Below are 22,136 nucleotides of genomic sequence, written 5' to 3' on the forward strand. Positions count from 1 at the left end.
CTCGCTAAAAACCTGCCAATGATCCCAACAGTATTCAAGAACCTATGACTCTATTGTCTTGCCGTGTTACATCCTTAATATGGTACCTATCCCTTATATGCTATGTGATACAGTGTGCTGGTAAAATCTTCTGCATGTTATTCTGCATAGCATTTTCCCTACTACATCAAAATAACCACAACTCTTCTGTGTAAGACAGCATCTGCATCAGACTGCTGGACTTTCCTCCAACATCAGCTCATTCAACTAAATGACAACATTAACATGCTGCAAAAGCTACAAAGATCCACATAGGGTGTGAGGAGTAGAAGTAAAATGCTCAACATCACCCAATCCAAAAACTTCAGTAAAGTGAAAACTGTCTTTATTGATAATCCATTCAGCTTTGTTCTAAATTGCTTACTGCCTCTTAGTCTCAGAGGGGTTGAGCAAATCCCAGCTTTCACTGGATGAAAGACAAAATACACCCGGGACAAATGTAACAATACAGAACCAATGTGTGGATGCATTACAAAAATAATTTGCTCTTCACTATCATTATGGAGAAATAAGTTATATGTATGACTTGAAACTCAGTCTCAGCAGCCTGCTAGTCAACCTTTGTTTGTTCCACACTCAGAGATGGCAATCACAAGGTCAGTACTGTTGTTGGCTGAGGAGAAACTATGTACCTTACATAACTGGCAACACTAGCCAGAAGTGAGAGTGAAAAAAGATGGGTTATGTGCAAGTTCTCCTTACGTGGACGACCTTATCTCAATAGATCGAAATCAAATCTGTGATAGCACCAGGATCACACATAAGATATCTGTGTGAATGGAGTAGAAAAACTAACCATTTAGCTGGCCAGCATGATGTTGCACAGGCCATGTTTGACCAGAAGCACCACCAGTTCACTTGGAGCGCTTTGTATCTCTGCCAGATTGTAAATCCAGACCAATTAGTGTCACCCCAACAGATGAAAACACAGAGCAGCACCTCTCTGTCTTAAGGGCCCTCTTCTCTCTACTGTTCATAATGCAATTAATTAGCAAGCCCTTCTTTAATTAGACACCTCACTGGTCCTAATTAAAATTAGGCTCAGTCGGTGAGCGCTTGCATGCGACACACACATGTACAAGCACACAAAAACAGTTTGAGCATTACAGGTCAATATCCGTGAAAGAGCTAAAAGCATGGGAGTTTTTGACTGGCAGGATGGTTGACATGGTGAAAGGCAGATGAATGTGAAATCTCTGCTGTGTAGCTTCCAGGTTTTGGTCATGTGACCTCCAGACGGTTCAGACGAGCAGAGCCACAGGCTACAGCAGGCTAATAAAAAAACAGACCAAAAAAGGTTACGTGTTTCAGACTGTCTCAAAATAACAGGATTAGAGTTCATCTCTCACCACCAGCTATTTGTTGCTGGTAGTATTTAAATTACATTCTATCAGGAAACACATCAAACTACACAAACTGAGCAACTGTAATTTCAGGTAGGGTCTGTGTAGCATGACACAGGTTAACATTGGCGCATTTTCCCAAAACAAGATAGAAAGCTTTTGTTTATTTTATGCTTTCTTTTACTATTTACTGCTAGGATTTGAGTGAGATAGTATGGTCAGTACCGTCTTGCCATTTTCAAGTCTGTTTTCCAAAGGGCACTCTGTCACCAGCAGCCTATTGGAGCTGTTAAAGAGTAAAGGATCAGTCTCGGTTGCTGGGCCAAAGAGGAGAGCAATGAGTCCTAAAAGACAGCAACAAGAACCATGTTACACTCCCCGTTCACAAATTCAGAACCTGCATTCAAACGCAAACAAATCCTCAAGACAGAATTACATGATTTTCTCTGAGGAAAAGTAGCATCAGGCTAAATGACCTACACACACGGTCATGGTGATGGTCATGCTGCCCTTAATCATGTAAAAAGTTGATGCAGTGAAAGGGGATAGAAAAATGGGGTGCTGAAATCACTGCTGACATCTGGCACTGGCAGTAAATTAACTGTTTTATTTATATGTACGCCTGCTCCTGTGTCCTTTAACTCATATTTCTACCCACTTTAAAAAATCCTTAAGGTCAAGGGCTCCTCTCTACTGACTTCAAGGAAATGAGCACATGCCCAGGTTGTACATGTGATAAACAACTCACCTGCCTCATTAAAAAAAAAACTTAAAGATTAACACCACTGCTGAGAAAACGTCTTTCTTTCAATAATAACTTATCCAAATGACATTGGTAATTTTTCCGTGTCCTCTTGGCCACACACACACAAGAAGCAAATGTAGTAAAATATTTATTTTAAAAAAAGTTACAAACTTTAAAACTAAGACTGAAAACGAATAAGGAGAAAGTATCTGATCAGAATCATTAGACAGCCACAGCTGCCTATTAGCAAAATACTTAAACATGACAGCCAGAAGATGAGATACAATAAACTACAAATTAAAAAGAAGAGCTTAGAAAACTGCAAAGATGCTTTGATACCCCAAAAAAATATTTCTATCCTGAGACGCTGCAGAGAAGTAACTACTGTACAGTAGATCTTACCTCAAATATATTATTAATATGGGGAGATTGTCTACACTCTCTTTCTCACATAATATGACTCATGATAATATATGAGAGTCTGGGCTTTAATGCAAATCAGCCACATCTGCCTAATGGTTTTGAGCCCATATTCTGTTCTATAAATAATTTTCACATGCTCATTTTTGCATTATTCTGCTCCTTTAAAAGACTCATTGAATAATGGTCACAACAGAAAAGTGGAACATATTTTTAAATCCATGAGAATGCCAAAACAAATAAGCTGTAAAAGTCAAATAAATTTAGGGAAATGTATGTTCCCTTCCTTTGCAATAATTCTGAGGGGAGCTTAGCAGACACCAGGTCCAGACTAATGTACAACGCATATTAACTTCTAATTTACAACTGTTTCTGTGCATCTTTGTCTTTTGGATTATAAGGAGTGAATCCTGCTCTCATGCCCTGAGAGCTTTATTGATCACCCACAGCGAAGAAATGCAGGGATCAAACTCAGACATGAACCTATTTACTTTAAAATGCTTGTTTGTTGCTTGTGCGTTTGTTGCAGAAGAGTGAGTGAACAAATGTCAAATTTCTTCCCTCACAGATTGTTGACATACTGTAATGTTATGATTTTGACAATTATTAAATGGATGATGCATTTGTTAGCACTGTAGCCTCCGAGCAAGAAGGTTCTGGTTTGAACCTGGCAGCCAGCAGAGCCTTATTGTGTGGGGTTTGCATATTTGCCCAGTGCATGTGTGGGTTTTCTCTGGGTACTCTGACTTCTTCCCACAGGCCAAAGACAGTTTAATTGGCAGCTGTAAATTGTTGGTAGAGGTTAATGTGAGTGTGAGTGGCCGTCCGTTTGTGTTTCAGCCCTATGATAAACTGGAGACCTGTTCAGGGTGTACCCCCCCTCCTTCCCCATGTCAGCTGGGATAGGCTCCACCCACCTCCATGACCCTCTACAGGATAAGTGCTATAGATAACGGACGGCTGTCTGGAAGCTTGAGATCGCTCAACTTTGATTTGACATGAACTCTATCCAGGCATCGTTTTCATTTATTTTTATTCAATAATCCTTTTTAAAAAGAACTGTAGCTTTTCCAGCATTAATGTTTAGTTTACCCAAACAGCATATTTGCTTACTCTTCCAAATGTCATTGTCACACAAAGACCCCCTTTGATGTAACTGCTCCAAAACAATGTCTTTTTGCAACAGACTCACAACATTAGAGGCATTTGGCCACAAAATTCCAATGAAAATAGGTAAAAACCTTCTATTTTTAGTCAAACAAACAAACAAATGGAAATTTGTTGTTAAAAAAGGAAACCAGAGTCTTGTACCAGGAGTGTAAGTTCTATTTTATTCACACCAGCACTAAAATCTGTCTATTTTTCCCACCCTCACTACAAGTTATTGCCATACACATAATTTGATCTGATGTAAAATAATTTAAATTAAACTGAGGTAATAAATACAATTTACACATATATATTTACTGACAGGTATTCTGATTGATTCATGGTTGGTTCCACATGTTTACTTACCTTTCAGGGAGTGAATTATGTAAATCTATACCTTTCTACAAATACAGTGAAGTTCTCCCATGTTACTTATTTATCTACTTTATATTTCATTTGTATTTTGTGGCATTCATGTGGACGGCAAAGTAAGAATTTCATTGTACAGGGAAACACGTTTCCTAACTGTGCATATGACAAATAAACACTTTGACCCTTTGATTCCTAACAAACTGTTCACTTCCAATCCAATTTGCATACATTTATACCTGTATTTTTATATGGTTTAAATGCTCTGCAGTTATACTGTAAACAGAAATGCATACTAATGCCATGTAAATTGGACTCACGCACTAGGTGTTGAAATTTGGATTCTTTGGCTCTGACAACTGGCCAAAAGGCAGGTTTTTGTGAAAGACATGTTGACTTGTGCTCTAGTCTGTCCTCTCTATCTGCTTCTCTTCTGTGTAACTAGTGCATACCATGATGCACTGAAAGTTACTAACAGATGCTGACATGAGACTGACTTCATACATTTATGGATGCAGTCCAGCCTCTATCATGGTTACGTCTCGGTTCCATACATTGGGTAATAATGTGTTTAAGGGATTCTCTAAGTCTCTTCCCCACTCAGTATTAGACAAGGACAGATGGAGTCTTTCTCTGCATGGTCTTTCACATGTCGCATGTCTCGTGGGTCACTGTGTTTTTGTTTGCTTCTCCTGTATCTATAGTGTACGTGGCATGTTTTAATGCAAGTACATCCATCTATCTATCAATCAGTTTATCTACTGTATTTATCCATCAATCTATGATTTTGTTTTGCTATTTCTACAAAAATCTGACCCATTCTATTGCACAGTAATGTTGATTTCCTATATAATGTTTTACATAACAGCACAAGGAGACCAAACAGAACAGATGTTTCAGCTGAAACATCAGTGCTGGGATGAATCTAAAGCTAAAATATATTGGATAAAAATGTTTATTTGAGGTACATGTTAAATGTGTACTATATCAAAACTTTATCAGTGAGGCTGTAACAAATGATTCCTGTCAATAATCATAGACTGTTTTCTTAACTAATTAGCTAATGATTTAGACTTGTGACTTCAGCCTTGAGCCAATAGCAAATCATCAAACTGATCGTTTTGTCAGAGAAACCCAAGGATATTCAGTTTACAATCACACAACACAAATAAAAGCAGAAAATCCTCACAACTAAGTAGGCGGAATTATGGATTGTCACTAAAATTATTCGAATTTCAAAATTGTTGCTGATTATTTTTCTGTTGATAAGCCTAATATTTCATCAACCAATAATTCTGGTTGTGAAATCAAAGGAGGTAGAAAAAAAAAAATCTTAGAACTCAGAACACATACATGTGTACGCCGTCTCCAACTATACGCATGAAACACACCAAAAATAGGCTTTTTTTCATTTGAGACAAGAGGTGGTATCAGTAGGGAGAAACACAGGCACAATTTCATTCCAAAACATACTGAACTTGTGACGCGCTACCTGATACAAATTAACACCACTGCAGCTGCAACAGCTGACTTCACCTTGAGCATATAATCACACCAAAAACTAGAGAATGAAAAAAAACAAAGTACAAAAACACACCTTCATCTTTGTGCTTATTTCCGTTCTATCACTTGATAAAAGTGGAGCTGTAATCTATAGTGTCTGTGACACCAAAGCATGTTTACTTTCAGTCTGCCCTGTTAACGTAGGTCTTTATACTGACTGCGTTGCTTCCTTTTTTTGGAAAACAGAATCCTTATCTAAACCTTCATGTGACAGCACATGAGAATACTAATGTTCGTGCTGCACCAGCATTTTTCCTCACAAAGTCCTCCACTTCTTTGCTGTCTGAGTAACACAGCTGTCTGGGGTTACATCAAACACACCTACACATACCCTTTCACTGACGGTGTCAGTCTTTCATCCCTGAGATGTCTGCGCCCCATCAACATCCATATGTCAGGGATTTTTCTGTCTCTCTTTCTCTCTCTGGTGTCGTACAACAGACCCAGCAAAGTGTCAGTTCATCGTTTGTTGCTGATTTGATATTACTACTGTCAGTCTACAAGCTGATCTTTGTCAACTTTTCATCAAAGACATTCAAAAGCACAGAGTAAGGAAACACGAGGGCCAAACGATCAGAGCCTGTGAAAGAGAGAAAGGAAAACAGAGAGGCTTGTGTGCAAGGATGCTGCTAGAAATTCGGGGCCTGAACAACAACATGTAGCAACGTGTGCCATCTCTGATGTGTTGAACATCAAACAGCAACCTCTTGCCACTTTAAAACAACCCCTGGAAAACTGCTCTTTTTTTATTTACCCAACAAGCTGTACTCCTGACATGTTTATGCACTTCCTTCTGCATGGAAGTGTTTCTGCTAAGCTAAAATCTGTCTCTACCCTCCATCCGAGTACAGGCAGATGAAACAAGGCTTCAGCCTGAATTGCCTGTACTGCATGCTAGTGCGGCTAAGACTGGTGGCGGGCAGATATATTCTCCAAGGGAACACAAACACTCTGAGAGGAAGCAGTGTGAGGTCATAGTGGTGTAGAACAATCAGATACATGCATGCTGTGGTATTATCAGCAATTAGTAACTTTTAGAAGATGGTTTCCATCCAAGTATTTTTCTTCTACATCCAGTATAATGTCTGAATTGAGACTCCTGAGTTTAAACGTCTGACTGAAAACCCTCACTGTCCCATAAATATTCTGAAGCAGCTTGAGGCAGAAAAGATTTTGTGTTGAAAATTGTAAAACAGCACATTTGATGAATAATTAATGTGGCAGTGTAACGACAAATTCCATTTTCTTGAATGTGTTCTCTTATACGGCTCCTGTATATTTTATACTGGGAGAGCTTTTCTCCTCCAGTGATGTACTATAAGTACTGTATGGCTCATTCAGATTGTCAAAAGTTCACCTGACTCAACCACTTTAATGGGACCAGCTCTACATGCACAATCTGCAATGACTGTAATGTTGAGCAAACTAAATTAGCGTAACAACTAACAATGTTCATACAGTAACTGATTACCTTGCCATTCTTTGCCATTTAATAAATAAATGTATTTTTGTGTCAGAAAATGTTAGAAATGCCAAGTTAGAATTTTTTTTAAGTCTAAAGACACCGTATATCTTCAACTCACCTGTTAGTCAACCAACAAACCAAAAACCTAAAATATTAATTTAACTATGTGTAAGGCAGTGATACCTATTGTGCAGTTGGCTGGCCTCATGTGGCTTGCTAAGCTTTAATTGGTGACTCACAAGGAAGCAAATATTTATATGATAAAGCAGCTAATACACATCCATCCATCCATTATCTATACCACTTATTACTGAATAGGGTTGAGGGGGGGCTCTGGAGTCTATCCCAGCTGGCATTGGGCGGGAGGCGTTATCCACCCTGGACAGGTCTCCAGTCTATCACAAGACTGACATGTAGACAAACAACCACACACACCCACACTCATTCACTCCTATGGGCAATTTAGAGTCGCCAGTCAACCTAAGCTGTATGTCTTTGGACTGTGGGAGGAAGCTGGAGCACAAGGAGAGAACCCACACAGGCACAGGGAGAACATGCAGACTCCACACAGAAAATAAAACAGTATGGAAAGTGAAGCAAAAAAAGTCTGGCTTTGAAAAGGTAAATAAATGATACAGTACAATGTACGATAATGTTCGTCCCTCACTCTATATTTCAATAGCTCTCAGCAAAGATGCTTCTGTTGAAGGATATCCTATTGTACAATTTGTCAACATCTATACTGTAAGTAATAAAGGCTACACCTGAAATGATTACTTCATTAATAAGTCAACCAGCAGAACATTAATCTGAGCTATCATTCATTCCATTCCGGACTAAACAAAGCAGGCCAGATGTCCTTCTCCCTGCCTCATCCTCCAGCTCCTCCTGGGGAATATCCAGGCGCTTCCAGGCCAGATGGGGCATGTAATCCCTCACGTGCGCTCCAGGTCTTCCCTGAGGCCACAGTTGGACAAGCCCGAAATACTTCTAAAGGGAGGCATCCTTATCAGACATTTTAAATGAGCTCACCTGAGCTCCTTACCAAAACCTAGAAGAGTGAGCCAGGTCACCTTGGCCACCTGAATCTGCAAATTCATTCTTCTGATCACTACCTATTGCCTATGACCAGAGGTAAAAGTACAATTAGCTGCCAGTTTAGACTATTAGGTAAAACTAATCCAGTCTAATACAACAGTTCTGTATAATCCCCTCCCTTCATGAAGATGATAATGTTGTTTTTATTGCAGCCGTTTCAGTGAGGTGCTGATTCAACTGCATGATCACTTTGGAGGCTGTGGTTTGTGCTGCAGCTAAATTGTACTATACTGGCATATATTTATTTTATTTTGTCCATCCCAATTAGGCTAGGCTAAATAATACATACATTATATAACCTGTACTACATTATATAACAAGTAGTTATAATGCAGTGCAGGTTATATGTTCTACTTTTTCTTCATTTAAGTCCTTTTAAAGGGAACATATTGGGCATATTTTGCACTGTTTAGTAGGACAATTAAAATATTCTCCTTTAGGTTCTGGGAAACTGTGATGGGCACTTTTCACAGTTTTCTGATCAAGAAAATGATGGGAATAGTAATCCATATCAAATATCATTAGTTGCAGCCCTAGCACCACATCTTATTCATAGACCCTTCAGATATGATGTCCAGGATGCTATCGCATCCACATAATCAGCAAACCAAAGCATACATTATTTTTGCTCTGATGCTTAATTTTGGGCCACATCACAGCCACATATCCCACTGTACTGCATTTTCTCTAAGCAGCTGTACGCAATCTGTAGATTCTCCTACCTGGAAACTGAATGTCGTTATTTGGATACCAAACAAATCAGCTCCAACACATGTTGAAAAAGACAGTATCAGCTCATTATTGTATCACACCTGGTTCTCTTTCTTCCCTTCTCCTTGTTAAAATGATTCAGAATTCTACACTTGGCCACAGCATCTACTGCACAATTTGTCTGCTCTGTGAAACCACCTAGTCTGGAGTGAATCAGGTGTGTAAATACATGGGATCACTGGAGATTGTTATGAACATATGAGCAAGTTTAACAGAAGACATGAGTAGGTTAGACCGATGTTTCTAATGGTGTCTCAGCCAACCATTAAAAAAAGCATGTACTATAGATAACTGTGTGCTCATCCATCTGAGGTAAAAGGTCCATTCCGAGACTTAAAATATTGACATGTCACTGAGGGAATGAGATTTTTTTTTTTCACAGTTACCTTTGCATTTATTTGCCCATGCAGCTCTGAGGACTTGACTTAAATGACAAAAAACAAAAACTAAGTACAGTGGAGGAATTTGAATGAACGCATAAACGTCTCTGCACTGGTGTTTGAAAATGTGAGATAGAACATGCTTATCACAGCCTCAATTCAAATAAATATACACCACAGACCCATATAAACCCCATTTAGTCACTACACACATTCTGATGGTAATTATATGTTTAGCCATACAAGCACATATCAGGAGAGGATGCAGGGACAAAAGAATCATCAACAGATTTGCCTCGAAGCCTCAAATCTTCAGTTTACAGTATTTCCGTAATGAAAACACTGAGTAATGCACAGCAGTAGATGCACTTTCTCAACAGCTAAATCAACAACAGCTACTTTTATTCTCAAAGGAACAATCTGTTATTGCAAGGTTATAGCTTATCTGCCCTTTATATTCTAGTAAATAAACACTTGACCTGACAGAAATGAACCAAAGAATATAATTAATTTAAAAGCTTATGTTCTAAGTACATACACTTTTGCTTATTACCAGTCAGTCTATGTTCTCCCCTCATACCTTGCTATTATGACAGCTGTTCTGTAACAGAAACCATTATTAACTCTACTTGCTAACAATGACATGATAGATACAACAGACATAGACAAGACAAGATATTTAAAACTATGATTAGGAATTAACGTCTTTCTCCATCCCTAAGGCACAACAGAGATATAATTTCACAAAGGGACATAATAAAATGATATTACCTTTAGAATCTCTAACTACAGGGACATAATGCTTTATTAGGAAAAAATGGTAATAAACTGACACTTCAGGTCATCTTTAATCAACTAATTGTCTGAAGGCTATTATTCACATTAAGTTCCTGTGAGGGGTCTTGACCTTTAACAGAGATGCTGAAATGAAACGTCATGAAATGCCATCACTTGAATTAGCTGCTTCCTGCCCACTGAACACAGATATCCAGACAAAGGGTGACAGAGCCAATGAGCCAATTTAACTAAAATTATACTGGCCACAAAGACCTCAAGTCACACCTGAGGGTTCAATAGTGTAGTCACTAACATTATCCATTTCCAAGTTGACTTAGATCCGTCATATTCAAGTTGACACATTTCGTGCTGCGTCATGCGTGATGATAGCTCCAAGCCTAGTTTCCTGTCACCTGCAGCAGCTACAGTCTGTCCCCATATCTGGAAGTGTGCCCCTGAAACTCAGTCCTAAGACCTTTAAAAGGCTGCACAGATAAGTCAACCACTGGAACAAGTCATTCATAGTCCAGCTCAAAGACACAACATTAAAGGTTGCAGACACTCTGCTGTACATGCAAGGTAGCAGTAAAACTAGCAGACTATGCTGAATGATAGATGAATGAATAACTCAGCAATAGCTCGTTCAGCACACCAGGCATGTGAAGCATGATCATAAGAAATGATGATAAGAATATAAACCCGGTTTTTCAAAGTGCTGGAGTATTTGTAGCAGCGGAAACAATAGCAGGGGGTAAAACAAAGCAAACATCTTGTTAGTATCTCTGACCTTCTCCATTTCAAAAATACACTAATGACATGGCAAAAAAACAAACTGTACTTCTGAGACCAATGTGGGAAAAGGGTTTGTTTAATGCTTTATGATGAATTGATGACAAAGTAAAATGTCTACAAAAGTAATAACACCTCAAATAAATATATCAGATGTTCCAAAGGTACAAAAACAACCAGATGTACAGCCTTCATCCAGCTGATCTCAGCATGGTAGGCTACTGCACCTAGAGCACGCCAGGTCCAATGAGAATGTTAAAGAATAGTTTCTCAGTCAGCCCACACAACATCAGTCTCCAGTGAAGACATGAAATGCCTTTGCTGAACATTCAGCAAACACAGACATGCCACAAATAAACAGGAAGGGAAGCAGAGTTACAGCTATGCAGCTAAATACTGTACAATAAAAAAATGTAAAGGTAAAAGCTTCTAATCACAAACATTCATGTCTTGTTTTACTTTTTGTAAAGACTTACGTCTGTGACTGTAGAAAATGATGTGGTGGGTTCTAAAATCTAAAATCTACTCAGCCCACATGCTGTCATAATGAAACCTTTATCGAAACTTAAACCTGTTACAATCAATATTTCTATGTAAATAATGAATCAAATGTAATATGAAAGGTGTTGAACGTGCTGAAGAATTCATGGACAATTCTCTCTCTGACTCTGCGGTTTCAGCATCTTTGAACTCACTGTTCATTTCTGACACAACTTTGCTGTTTTGGTTCACTCTCTCTGCTCGATCAGCATGTTTTCTAGCAGCTGCAGATGGCGGTTTTCAATGAAAAAAAACCACTACCTGCCCAGCGCCAAACAAGCGGAGCATTCAACCACTAAGGAGCCACAGTGTCCTGAAGAGAGAAATGCTGGGCTCAAGCTCATTAGGTGGACAGAAATGAATTATACAGTAGACGCTATGCGTCTGTTGAATGTGTAAAGTTTACTGTACAAAATCACCTAATATAGAAGTTTTCCTACAAGTTATTACCAAGTTATTACTTTATTAGACTCAGGACAGTATAGGGATTACAGGAAATGTGAGGAGACTAAGATGGGGGAAAACAGGTAACTAAAGTCCTCAGCCAGAAAACGCTGTGATCACATGAGCAATGTCACAAACTACTAGAAATTAACTTGGTTTTATTTGACATGGTAAATGATCTGTATCTATAAAACGCTCTTCTATGTATGGAAACACATTCAAAACACACTATTAGCCCATTCACCCACTCACACACAAAAATGCTCACAGTCGCACACACAGGTGACATCATTGGGGCAACTTGGGATGCAGTGGGTACATGTCATGCCTCTGATCGTTCCTAATGGTCGACCAAGGATGTAGGACATTCCAAGTCCCTTATATCAGTTCTGAGGAATGAAAAGCGAGGACTCAGGATGGTGCTGGAGGAGCCATGGCCGAGGAAACACGACACCATCCTTTGCTGAACCTTTTTGTGAACTGTCATGCCCCTTTATCAGAAATCAGTTGGTGACTGGAAGCTTCAGATGAAGAATTTGAGAAAAAGATGTCTCATGTTGTTAATAATGTGTTCCTCTCATCTTGCATAGGTGGGACTAACTGGTAAAGCACACTGGAAGCGAGATGCAAGTGCTACTGAAGTGTGATTCCATTCAACCCACACTGAATGACGTGAGCGGCGCGTTCTGTGTGTTTAAAGTCGTCAGAACAGCTATCAGCAGGACAGGGGTGGGACAAAAAGTCTTTACCAGGCCAACCAACAAGACCATCAGGAAAAAAAATGGTGTTTTTATGTAGCCTGTGGCCTTAAACTTTACTGGTATTCCCCAGCTCGTTATGGAGGGAGAAAGTGAAACTCAAGCAGCCCGTAACAGATACCTGTAGAAACAAAAAACAATAGGATTTGTGTGATTTAAACAGCTGACTGTGGAAATTACGCTTCACAACGTGCAGCAAAGGGGAAAAAGACAGATATGAATCGTAAAAATCACAAGGGTTCTACAGGAGACACAAGTCTCATGAACTCCAAAAAAACTTCCATTGTGTTTTACCAGTAAGGCACAAGGAAAAGGTGCAAGGGAGGGAAACAACCTTATAAGAGAGTTGGGATGTATCCAATGTCTTGCCCAAGGACACTTTGACACGTAGACTGGAGTAGAAGTGGATTGAACCGCTGATCCTACAGTTTGGAAATGCCGTACAGATCAATGCATGAGAACAAGACACCTTAGAATGAATCCAGAAAGGATTATTGTGCTCTTGGATGTAAATTTTGGTGCTCTTGATGAAGACAAGAAAATGCTCTTCAGGCACTTTCAAGCAGAGGAAGGAGCAGAGGTGTAATCCAGACCGGGCATGTGTGAAAAGTGTGCCGGGCTTAAAGGACTGGTTATGCACGGTAGGGTATCCATGGTGACACCATCGCCCGTGGTGACAGCCAGGAATCTGTTGGCAATGGTACCAGCTGCTGCTGTTCAGTTTGACTGTCTCCACAGAGATGTGAATGAAGAAAAACTGGAAATCTCGGCTGCACCAGCTGTCAGCTTTATGTTGTGCAGACACAGCCAGGCTGCGAGAGACATTACACACACCATCGCTCTACCATCGACAGACACACTTAAGCATGCAACCAAGCACATTGAGACACACAAGTGCACACAGGCATACATAAACACAAACATGCCTACACGCTCTCCATGTTGTGTCTGTATCACACTCAGCCACATGCGCTTTTGCATGCAACGGTGAAACAAACGCACATCTTCCATGCCTGTAGTGACGGCTTGTCAAATGGTCACCTTTCTGTGAAAATAGGCTTAAAGGAGACACTGAAACCACTAAGGCTGCTTTTCTATAAACTGTCCGGTGTGCGGACTGTTTCTGTAATTGCAGATTTTATGGTATCAGACCATGTATTGAAACAGCAGAAGCTGTGTGAATGAGATTACTGGTGTGAGACTGCCTCGCTTCTACAGCTTTAGCAGCTGAGGGAGATCTAGTAAATTCTGAAAAGGACACTGTTTTCACTGACAATACAGACATGCATTCACTGCTCTGTGCTGTGAAAATATTGCATTAAAATGACAAATGAATACATTTTAGAGTGTACAGCATAGACAGGAGGCATTATTTGAGCAGCAGATGTAAAAACTGAAAATACATGGCTAATGGTGAGTCTAAAATTATAATGAATCTTTCATAAACTGCTAAAATGCAAACTAGTGAGAAAACAAAAACACAATTTTAATGTAATAATGTACTAAATTCCCAGCTGAGAGAGTGGTGTTTTAACAATTGGGCTTCTTTTCACAAAACATCCCCACTGTATGTGTCCTTTCAGTCTTACCCTGATAAAAAATATTTTTAACTACTCATAGGAATGGGGCCACATCCCCACTGACATTTTACATTCATAGGTCACTTTCTGTTTTACATTTTACATTGGTGCATGCAGGTTTGTCAAAAGCCCTCCTTCATTCTGATGCGCTAGACACAGTTTGCCTATTATAACAGGCTTTTGTTGTGAATTCACTATGAATCCAGCTCAATACCACCCTCCGTTTACAACACTGATATTGTTAAGCATATTTCTACATGCAAAACTCTCAAAGTCCATTTAATTAAATTTCCCCTCCATCATTAAGTATCTCCTGTCTATCCAGAGAAGCTCATGTTTACTTAAAGAGTTGAACCAAATCAGAGTACATTCAGGCCAGAATCATGTCATCAGTATTCATTACGTCGGTGACAATATTCCTTCTCAGCCCCCTCCTGTCATTCCCCCAGGCCTCAGGGAATCCACAGAAGGTTAATTTATTTAAATCCCCCATCCACACATCTCTATTGCATTAAACTCTACTAATAAATCTTTGGTTTGCTATGTAATCTGTTTGCTGGTGTCAAAGGTGTAAACCTCTGCTGCATTTTTAATGCATGCCTGTGGATGTGCGCTCAAAGATAGCATGGCAGCCAATAAGGTCAATATACACGAAATCAGATGATGTCATGTTCTTTGTACAAGTCTGCACACACGTGTAACTGTGAACAGGCGTGTGCCCTTTGAATGTGGCCAAAAAGCCGGGTTTAATTAATCTGAGTGCAGCTCATGGCAGGGGGCAATAAAATCAAAAGGCTGAACGCTGTCAGAGCCCTGTGCTGCTCTAGTATCCCAAAGGTCCTATAAAGTCTAAGCCCATGGTCTGAGACATGATTTACCATCTTCCCCCTCTCCTGTTTTTATCCTATAATAAAGAATACGGTCATACCTCTCTGGTCATGATGGCAATGATTAGTCTGAGCTGCAAGGGGACCTTGGCTGTATGAACAAGATCTGTATCTTCATTACAGCGTGTTATGTCAGTGTTACGCAGATGCTGCTATGATAATGACTGTAAAAAAGTCCCGCTGTTGGACTAATAATGGGTGAAGCCATTTGCAGTCTGTTGGAGAGGACATCTCATTGATGTCAATGTGTTTTTGTTTTTGAGAGGTTTAGTTAATGAGAGGATCAGAGGAGCAGAAGAGTTAGTAACAAAACACTGGACAACCTGCGGCACTTGCAGAGAAGGTCACTGTACAATCTCAGGTGAGCTTGAACACGTAATAACAAATTCAGATTATAGCTTTTCAGTCTGTTAATGGCCAGACTGCAACAGACCTGATGAATCATGAACAAAAATAACAGTGTGACACACACTAGTGCAAAAAAATAGAATTACATACTGTATCTCTCATATTATCCATTGCACGTGTAACACTGCCTGAGTTTTTCCTTTTTTCCCCCTCTACTGATGTGTCCACTATTTTCTGTTGCAACAGATATCTGTGCGGTTTTCAACACCTCAAAAACATCAGTATAAATGCAAAACATAACACACTTTCCTTTGCTAATACTTTTTTCCTGTTCCTAACATTTTTCCATTTGCTGCAGAAAGTGGTCACTGAGGTATCCATCACATCAAATAACCAGCGGTATGGACAATACCAAACAAATCATCTTCTGTGAAAGACCCTTGAACACTGTACACCAACACAGGTGTTTTAAATATTTTGGCTCAGGACTACGCGTGTACAGTCTTTGCTTGGTTGACATGTTACCGGTGACCCTGAAAAGCTGTTCTCAAAGCTGTACTGTGATTGATTGCGTCTCATGAACACACGGCAAAAGATTGAACTGCTCTGGTTATTTCATTTGAGACTTCTGTATGTGTGTTTTTCGCTGGTGGAAGTGAGCAGGATGTCATGAACATACATGCACCAATCAATCAGAGTCATGGATGTATTACTTAACCTGGATCTTCTTCCCAATAAAAGTTGCTTGTCATTACCCGATCTGTACTACCTATCAGATTTGTTGTACACATGCGCAAAGAAGCAGTTGACGGCTGTGTCATATCATGTCACCCAATCATCTTGCCATAACCCCTTAGGAACTAAACACATTTTGCACATGTGCACAACAGATTAGGTTTCTGTAATGAATGCAGAAGAGGCACTGCTCGCTGAAATGTTTTCTCTTCCACTTTGCTTCTACACTGTGCAGCACTGCACATGCGCATTAGTGTTTCCCCCACTGTCCTCGCCCCTGCGCTATCGCTTGGCACATGGGCTTTACAATGGGATGACACCATGAAAAAAAAACTCAATTTTCTAGGCTTTAAGAAAGTTTGGGTGGAGTATTGTGTGTAGATTGATGAGGAAAGGAAGGAGGAAAGGAATTTGATCCAGTCTGAAACATGACAGAATGTGGAAAACTCAAAAGGGTCTGAATACTTTCAGTATGTAATGTATAAAAGCTTCATGAATTAAAAATTCATAAAACAACAACTGATAATTGACCTTGTTTATAGTTCATGGATCCTGTCACCATTGTGATCTATGGAGAAATGCTTTTTGGGCCACAGGGGGATTTTTCTCTGCAAAACCACCAGTAGCCGCTGGGGAAAATTGGCTGAATGGCTGAGTGTTGGTGCCGAATCCAGGTTTCAATAATACAGTATCATGATCTGAATATTAATAATAATAATCACCTTTATTCGGCCAAATACGTTACACATGAGGAACTTGTTTCTGGTACAAAACCGAGGCAGCCATCTGAATACAGCACCATTTGAATCAAAATAAGCTGTTTTCTTATGTCAACTAGCAGTCAAATCTGACCAAAACACACTCACACAGCCTGAGGAAGGTAGTTTTGAGCATTAAAGTCTTAATAAATACTCCAAAACCTAAACCAAGTTTTCACTGACCTTGATGTCTAACCAGTGTAGGAAATCTTGGAAGTCATTCTAGCACACGAGAAACATTAGGGATTCAGACCATACAGATTCAGATCATGAAGATGGTACCTGTGAATTACATTAGTCAGTTTGTGATACCTCAAAATGTAACTTCTGAATATGTGTGATGTTGTTCATTATTTTTCAGCTATTTAATTTGTAATGGTTGTGTATAAGGCAAAAAAAACCCTGCTCACTGCACCATAAATCACTACACAGGCCAGCCGTGCTGCTCTGAGCTTGACCAGCCGTCACCACTCTGTATTTGCCAAAGTACCAATCCAGCTGTGTAACATGGAGAACGTGTGAAGGATTGTACACTGAATATGAGCTGCTGCAAAACACACAGATGGTTTCCTTTGTCCTCAGAGATTCTATGATCAACTTTTATCATTTCACACATTTGGCCTGATGTAGAAAAAAAAAACACTGTTGGTTTTTGGACAGCAGAACAGTCTCAGCATATTTGTTCTGGCAACAGGCTGATGTAACCCTCAGTCTGCTTTATGGCCTTAAATGAGGCCTAAAATCCAACAGACTCACTGCGTCTCTCAAGTGAACCACTGTCCCAAACAAACAGATGATGAATTTGGATTCACTGCACCTTTTGGCTTCACCAGTACCCAATCTTGTCCTCCACTCTAGTGCGTGCTTCCTTTGACATCCCCCATTTACTTCTCTGATCACTTTGACCTGTTGGAGAAAATGTATTGCACAAATGCAGAACGGCAGCTCAACAAAATAAAGACATCAATTGAGACCACTTAAGTTAGTTATAAATTCTTAGCTGTTTGAATTATTCTTGTGTGTGGAAAAGGGTCTTAAGATGGATGATAAGAGGAAAGAATTAAAACCAGCTACACTGTGGAAATATATTAGAATTTCACCACACACTAGATGGCATTTGAATTGATGGCTACATTCGCAGGATGGCACGAAGAGAATCAACCTTTCAAGACAGGAAATGACCCAGTAACAGACACCATTACTGGAGTAGAGACAGATAAACAGTCTGTCCACAGAACACAATTTAACAGCCGAGGAAAAAGCAAGCAAGCCAGCCAGAGCACATTTATCTAACAAAAAGGAACTTGCAGCACCAATATTTTGCATCTTCAATATCCCAAACTGGATTATAGGGTTCACAGCCTGTGATTGAACCGATTGAAATGATAATATCTGTCATCAAGGCTACTCTGACATTTGACACCTGAATAATTTGATTCTTTGGACACAGCAGATAGCTCCAAACAGGCCTCAGATTCAGAGCTGAAAAACAAGGTTATTTCACTCAAATGTTATCAGCCCATTAATTGTAGACTGGGATATGTACATAACTGAGAAGCTACTGATTTTCAGAGGCATTGCAGTGTGATTAACAAGGACTTGTTATTATGAGGGATTGACTCGTAGTGACATTCAGACATGCAGAGCCTTCTAAATACCTCACACACTTTAATAACCCACCTGTTCAACAGCAGCTGGGAAATAGCATGGCCTATTTCTGTGTACTGACCCAAAGAAGACCCTTCACACTCACTATGTTACAAGCCAACCACCAGCACAGCTGATTTGACCCCCAGTCACTGAAACTGCAAAGAGTCACTGTGCAGCAGACGCATGTGTCATCCCAAAGACACGCTGTGACAAACTTTACTGCTAAATATGTGCCGAAAGAAACTTTCATCAACATCACAAACAAGAAGAAGATCCTGCAAACACTGACAGTGCAGAGTCATATAGAATTAAACTGGATTCTCCTTTATGAATCACACATCACTAAAATGGGGGAAACTGTATTTACTGAGTGAATGTTAAGGTGTTTGCGGTAGCAAATAGATGTAATCAATTAAACATTTATGAAAGATTTGCAAAGGCTTCCTTAGGTACAGCTACACCAGCTACAGTAAACCACTAGTGAGCTTTGTAATAACATAAAACTAAGGAGGGGTGTAGTTGGAAGTTTATCATTATCTGTACTCTGTCTTAAGCAGCTTAACCTCTTTTCATACAGAAAAGCTCACCCAGAGACATGTAAATCATTCAAGATGATTACCTGAGAAAGGACTGAAATAACTGTACAACTATTTTAGTAAAAGAAAAAATGACAACACCCTTTAAATAAATGTGAATTTCAGGAAAATCCAGTGTCACATTTATATTTGTGGAGAGCTTCAACAGGCACTTCATCCTCTGAACTGTAATATAAAGTACCTTCCAACTCATTCCCTGCAGCAAAGCTCTGAAATGGCTCAGCGGGAGTTATGATGGTCAATGCAAATTAATGTAGCAGTGATTCATGGGAACACTCTCCACTGGTGCCCTCTGTGCCATTTTATGGCCATTATAAACAGGGCCGGCCCGTGGCATAGGCGAAATAGGCAGTTGTCTAGGACGCAAAATGACTGGGGGGCACCACATGAACGTTTTTTTTCTCTTGTGACCAACATGTGCTCCTACACCCATAAGCAAAATAATTACTGACAGTTAATTTTAGTATTGATCGATCATTGTAGTGATTAAAATAATGTTAGAATAAAATAAAATTGACATCAATGAAAAACCATAAGATTTGAAAACATGTCATGTACTAATTTAAACACTTTCTGCGTCATGATGTAATTATAATGCATCATCATAACGCATTGACAGTGCTTGGAGCACGCAGTTAAAATATGTGCTCTGAAAGTGCCATTTTTAAAAAAATGGGGGGCATCTAAAATCTCGTCTAGGGCACCAACAGAGCCTGGGCCGGCCCTGATTATAAACCACAGTCTCCATCCACCTTTGCACTAGATGCCTAATGAGAGAGAATCAAATGTGCACTAGAGAAACACCAAAGACAACAGAAAAGAAATTGAGGAGACAAGTTAAATCCTAAGAGTTTCCAGGAGCATTCACTATTTGCATGACACTTCTGTTACTTTTCACACCCTTATCTAGAGGACACTCTGTGATGTAGTGTAATAATAGTCTTATCTGGTGTCAGGACAACTCAACTGAATGATGCTACCCTGTATTTTTTCCTGTTGGTTGATGTAGCATCTCACCACAATAAGCTCATGTGGGTGGTATAACAGATTTGTTAACAGTAGCTGAAAAAAAAAAACAATTTAAAACAAGTAAAATGAAAATGCTGGAAGCTACATGATTCATGGCATGTGCTAATGAATCAGTGGTTTTCACCAGCTTGATGATTAATTTCCATTTCCAAATAGTGAACACGGAAACACACAACAAGGAGCCTTACTGTGCACAAAACCCTATCCATAGTGGCACAGCAAGGGTTGTGAAGTTAATTGTACTGTTACTGAACAAAGCCTAAGCTAAATGTTTCATATGCCCAACTTTGCAATTTCCTAAGATGTGTTTGCTTAATTAACACTGGACAGAGGGGAAAACGGCATCTTGTTGTTTCAGCTCCTTAGAGGCAGTCATAGTACACTGACCTCCATTTCTCTGAAACTGTTCATTTGAGCAACCACAGTGGAAAAGAAGCGCTTTGGGCCCATCAGGTCATCACGAGCAAACAATGTCAGAGCGGCAGTTGGAATCAAACCCCTCCTCCTTTATTTTGCAGTGGCACTGCAGCAAGAAGGCGAGATAATTAACAGTGACAAAAAGCCAGCTAAATAAGACAACGGCATGGAGGCTTGTCAGGGTTGAGCTCACTTGCGTCACAGACTTTTCCTTCCTCCAACCAACCTCCCTTAGTGAGCCAGTCAAATCAAGCCAATGCCAGAGGCAGCACAGCACGAGGTCCTATGACCAGCGCCAACATAACACATTTGAAATGAGTGAAAAACAGGCAAAATGTCTCAGCCAATTAAAGAGAGGAGAGATGAGAAATTACTGCCAGGCACAGGCTACAAAAAAGCAACATAAAAGTAGACGTGTGCGATGGTGTGTGACGCTATATTTTTGCCACTCAGCTGAAGATTTGAATGCCACCTGACTTAGAGATTTTCACAGATAAAATATGGAGATTTTTTTTCAAAATGGAGTGTTTACATCTCTAAGACACAGAAAATCAGTAACAAGAGGCAGTTACAAGTCATGAAGGTATTCTGGATGCTAGGTCAGCTTTAAATGTTTCAGCATCTACAGTACAGAGCCAAAACTACCAGACCTTGTGAACTATTTATACCACTGCTGTATAAAACAAGATCGGGTTTTCACTGGCATCTGGATGATAATACATAAGACAAAAGGGTCACTGGTTTATAACCAACAAAAACCAAGGTTAATGCATTAAAACATTACTAATCTATAACTATAAGCTACACAGTGGATTTGTATGTGAACAGAAGAAACTTTTTTAGAAATAATCTAATGTTACTAGTGGTGTGCGATATATCATCTAGAATAATATCTTGATGTTTTAAGGATGTTTAAGATGGCATTATTGAGTATGTCACTTACAAAAAAACTTTAAAAATAACCAGCTTTAAAAGTTCACACACTGACTGCATCATGTAGTCCAGTAGCCAGACAGAGTGTGCACGCAGTGTGTCTAGTCACCCCATCACAGGTTAAGCTAGTGTAGAAGCCTAAAAATGCAGTAGCAAAGGTCAAAATTGGTGAACAAACAGCACCAACAGATACAGTATATTACAGACACCTCCAGCTTGGCAGTCTACACTGTTAGATTTAACTCATCCTCACTCACATGGAAGCACGTAGCTTTGAAAAAACAGATGCTGCTGAGAAGACGACAATCTGCAAACTATGTCAGAAATTGGCCACTGTTAAAGACAACTCGACAGACCATCTGTAAACTAACCATCACACAGGATATGAAAACCTCTGGCAGACAGCTGTCCACGAGGTACAAGCAAAAAACTCTCAGCAAACTTTAGTGTCATTGTTTTGCAAAAGTAGGTTTCAGTGTGTGTTTTTTTGGTACCTGAAGGCTTCAGCTTTGGGTAAATAAATTTTCTTTAAATACGTGACAATTAATATGCT

General features: G+C 39.6%; 1 long non-coding RNA gene across 1 annotated transcript in view; it reads right to left on the bottom strand.

Annotated features, from left to right (window-relative positions):
• Positions 1 to 518: 518 nt before the first annotated feature.
• LOC109954571 (uncharacterized) overlaps positions 519 to 22,136 on the bottom strand; it is a 43,615-nt gene continuing 21,997 nt past the window's right edge. Inside the window, exons 2-3 of the long non-coding RNA XR_002274147.1 lie at positions 1,608 to 1,726; positions 519 to 1,311 (exon numbers count right to left, since the gene is read on the bottom strand). This is a non-coding gene — a long non-coding RNA (uncharacterized LOC109954571). The remainder of the gene's footprint in view (positions 1,312 to 1,607; positions 1,727 to 22,136) is intronic.

The sequence above is a fragment of the Monopterus albus genome, unplaced genomic scaffold (assembly GCF_001952655.1).
Source record: "Monopterus albus unplaced genomic scaffold, M_albus_1.0 scaffold2.1, whole genome shotgun sequence".
In the NCBI taxonomy this organism is placed as follows: Eukaryota; Metazoa; Chordata; class Actinopteri; order Synbranchiformes; family Synbranchidae; genus Monopterus; species Monopterus albus.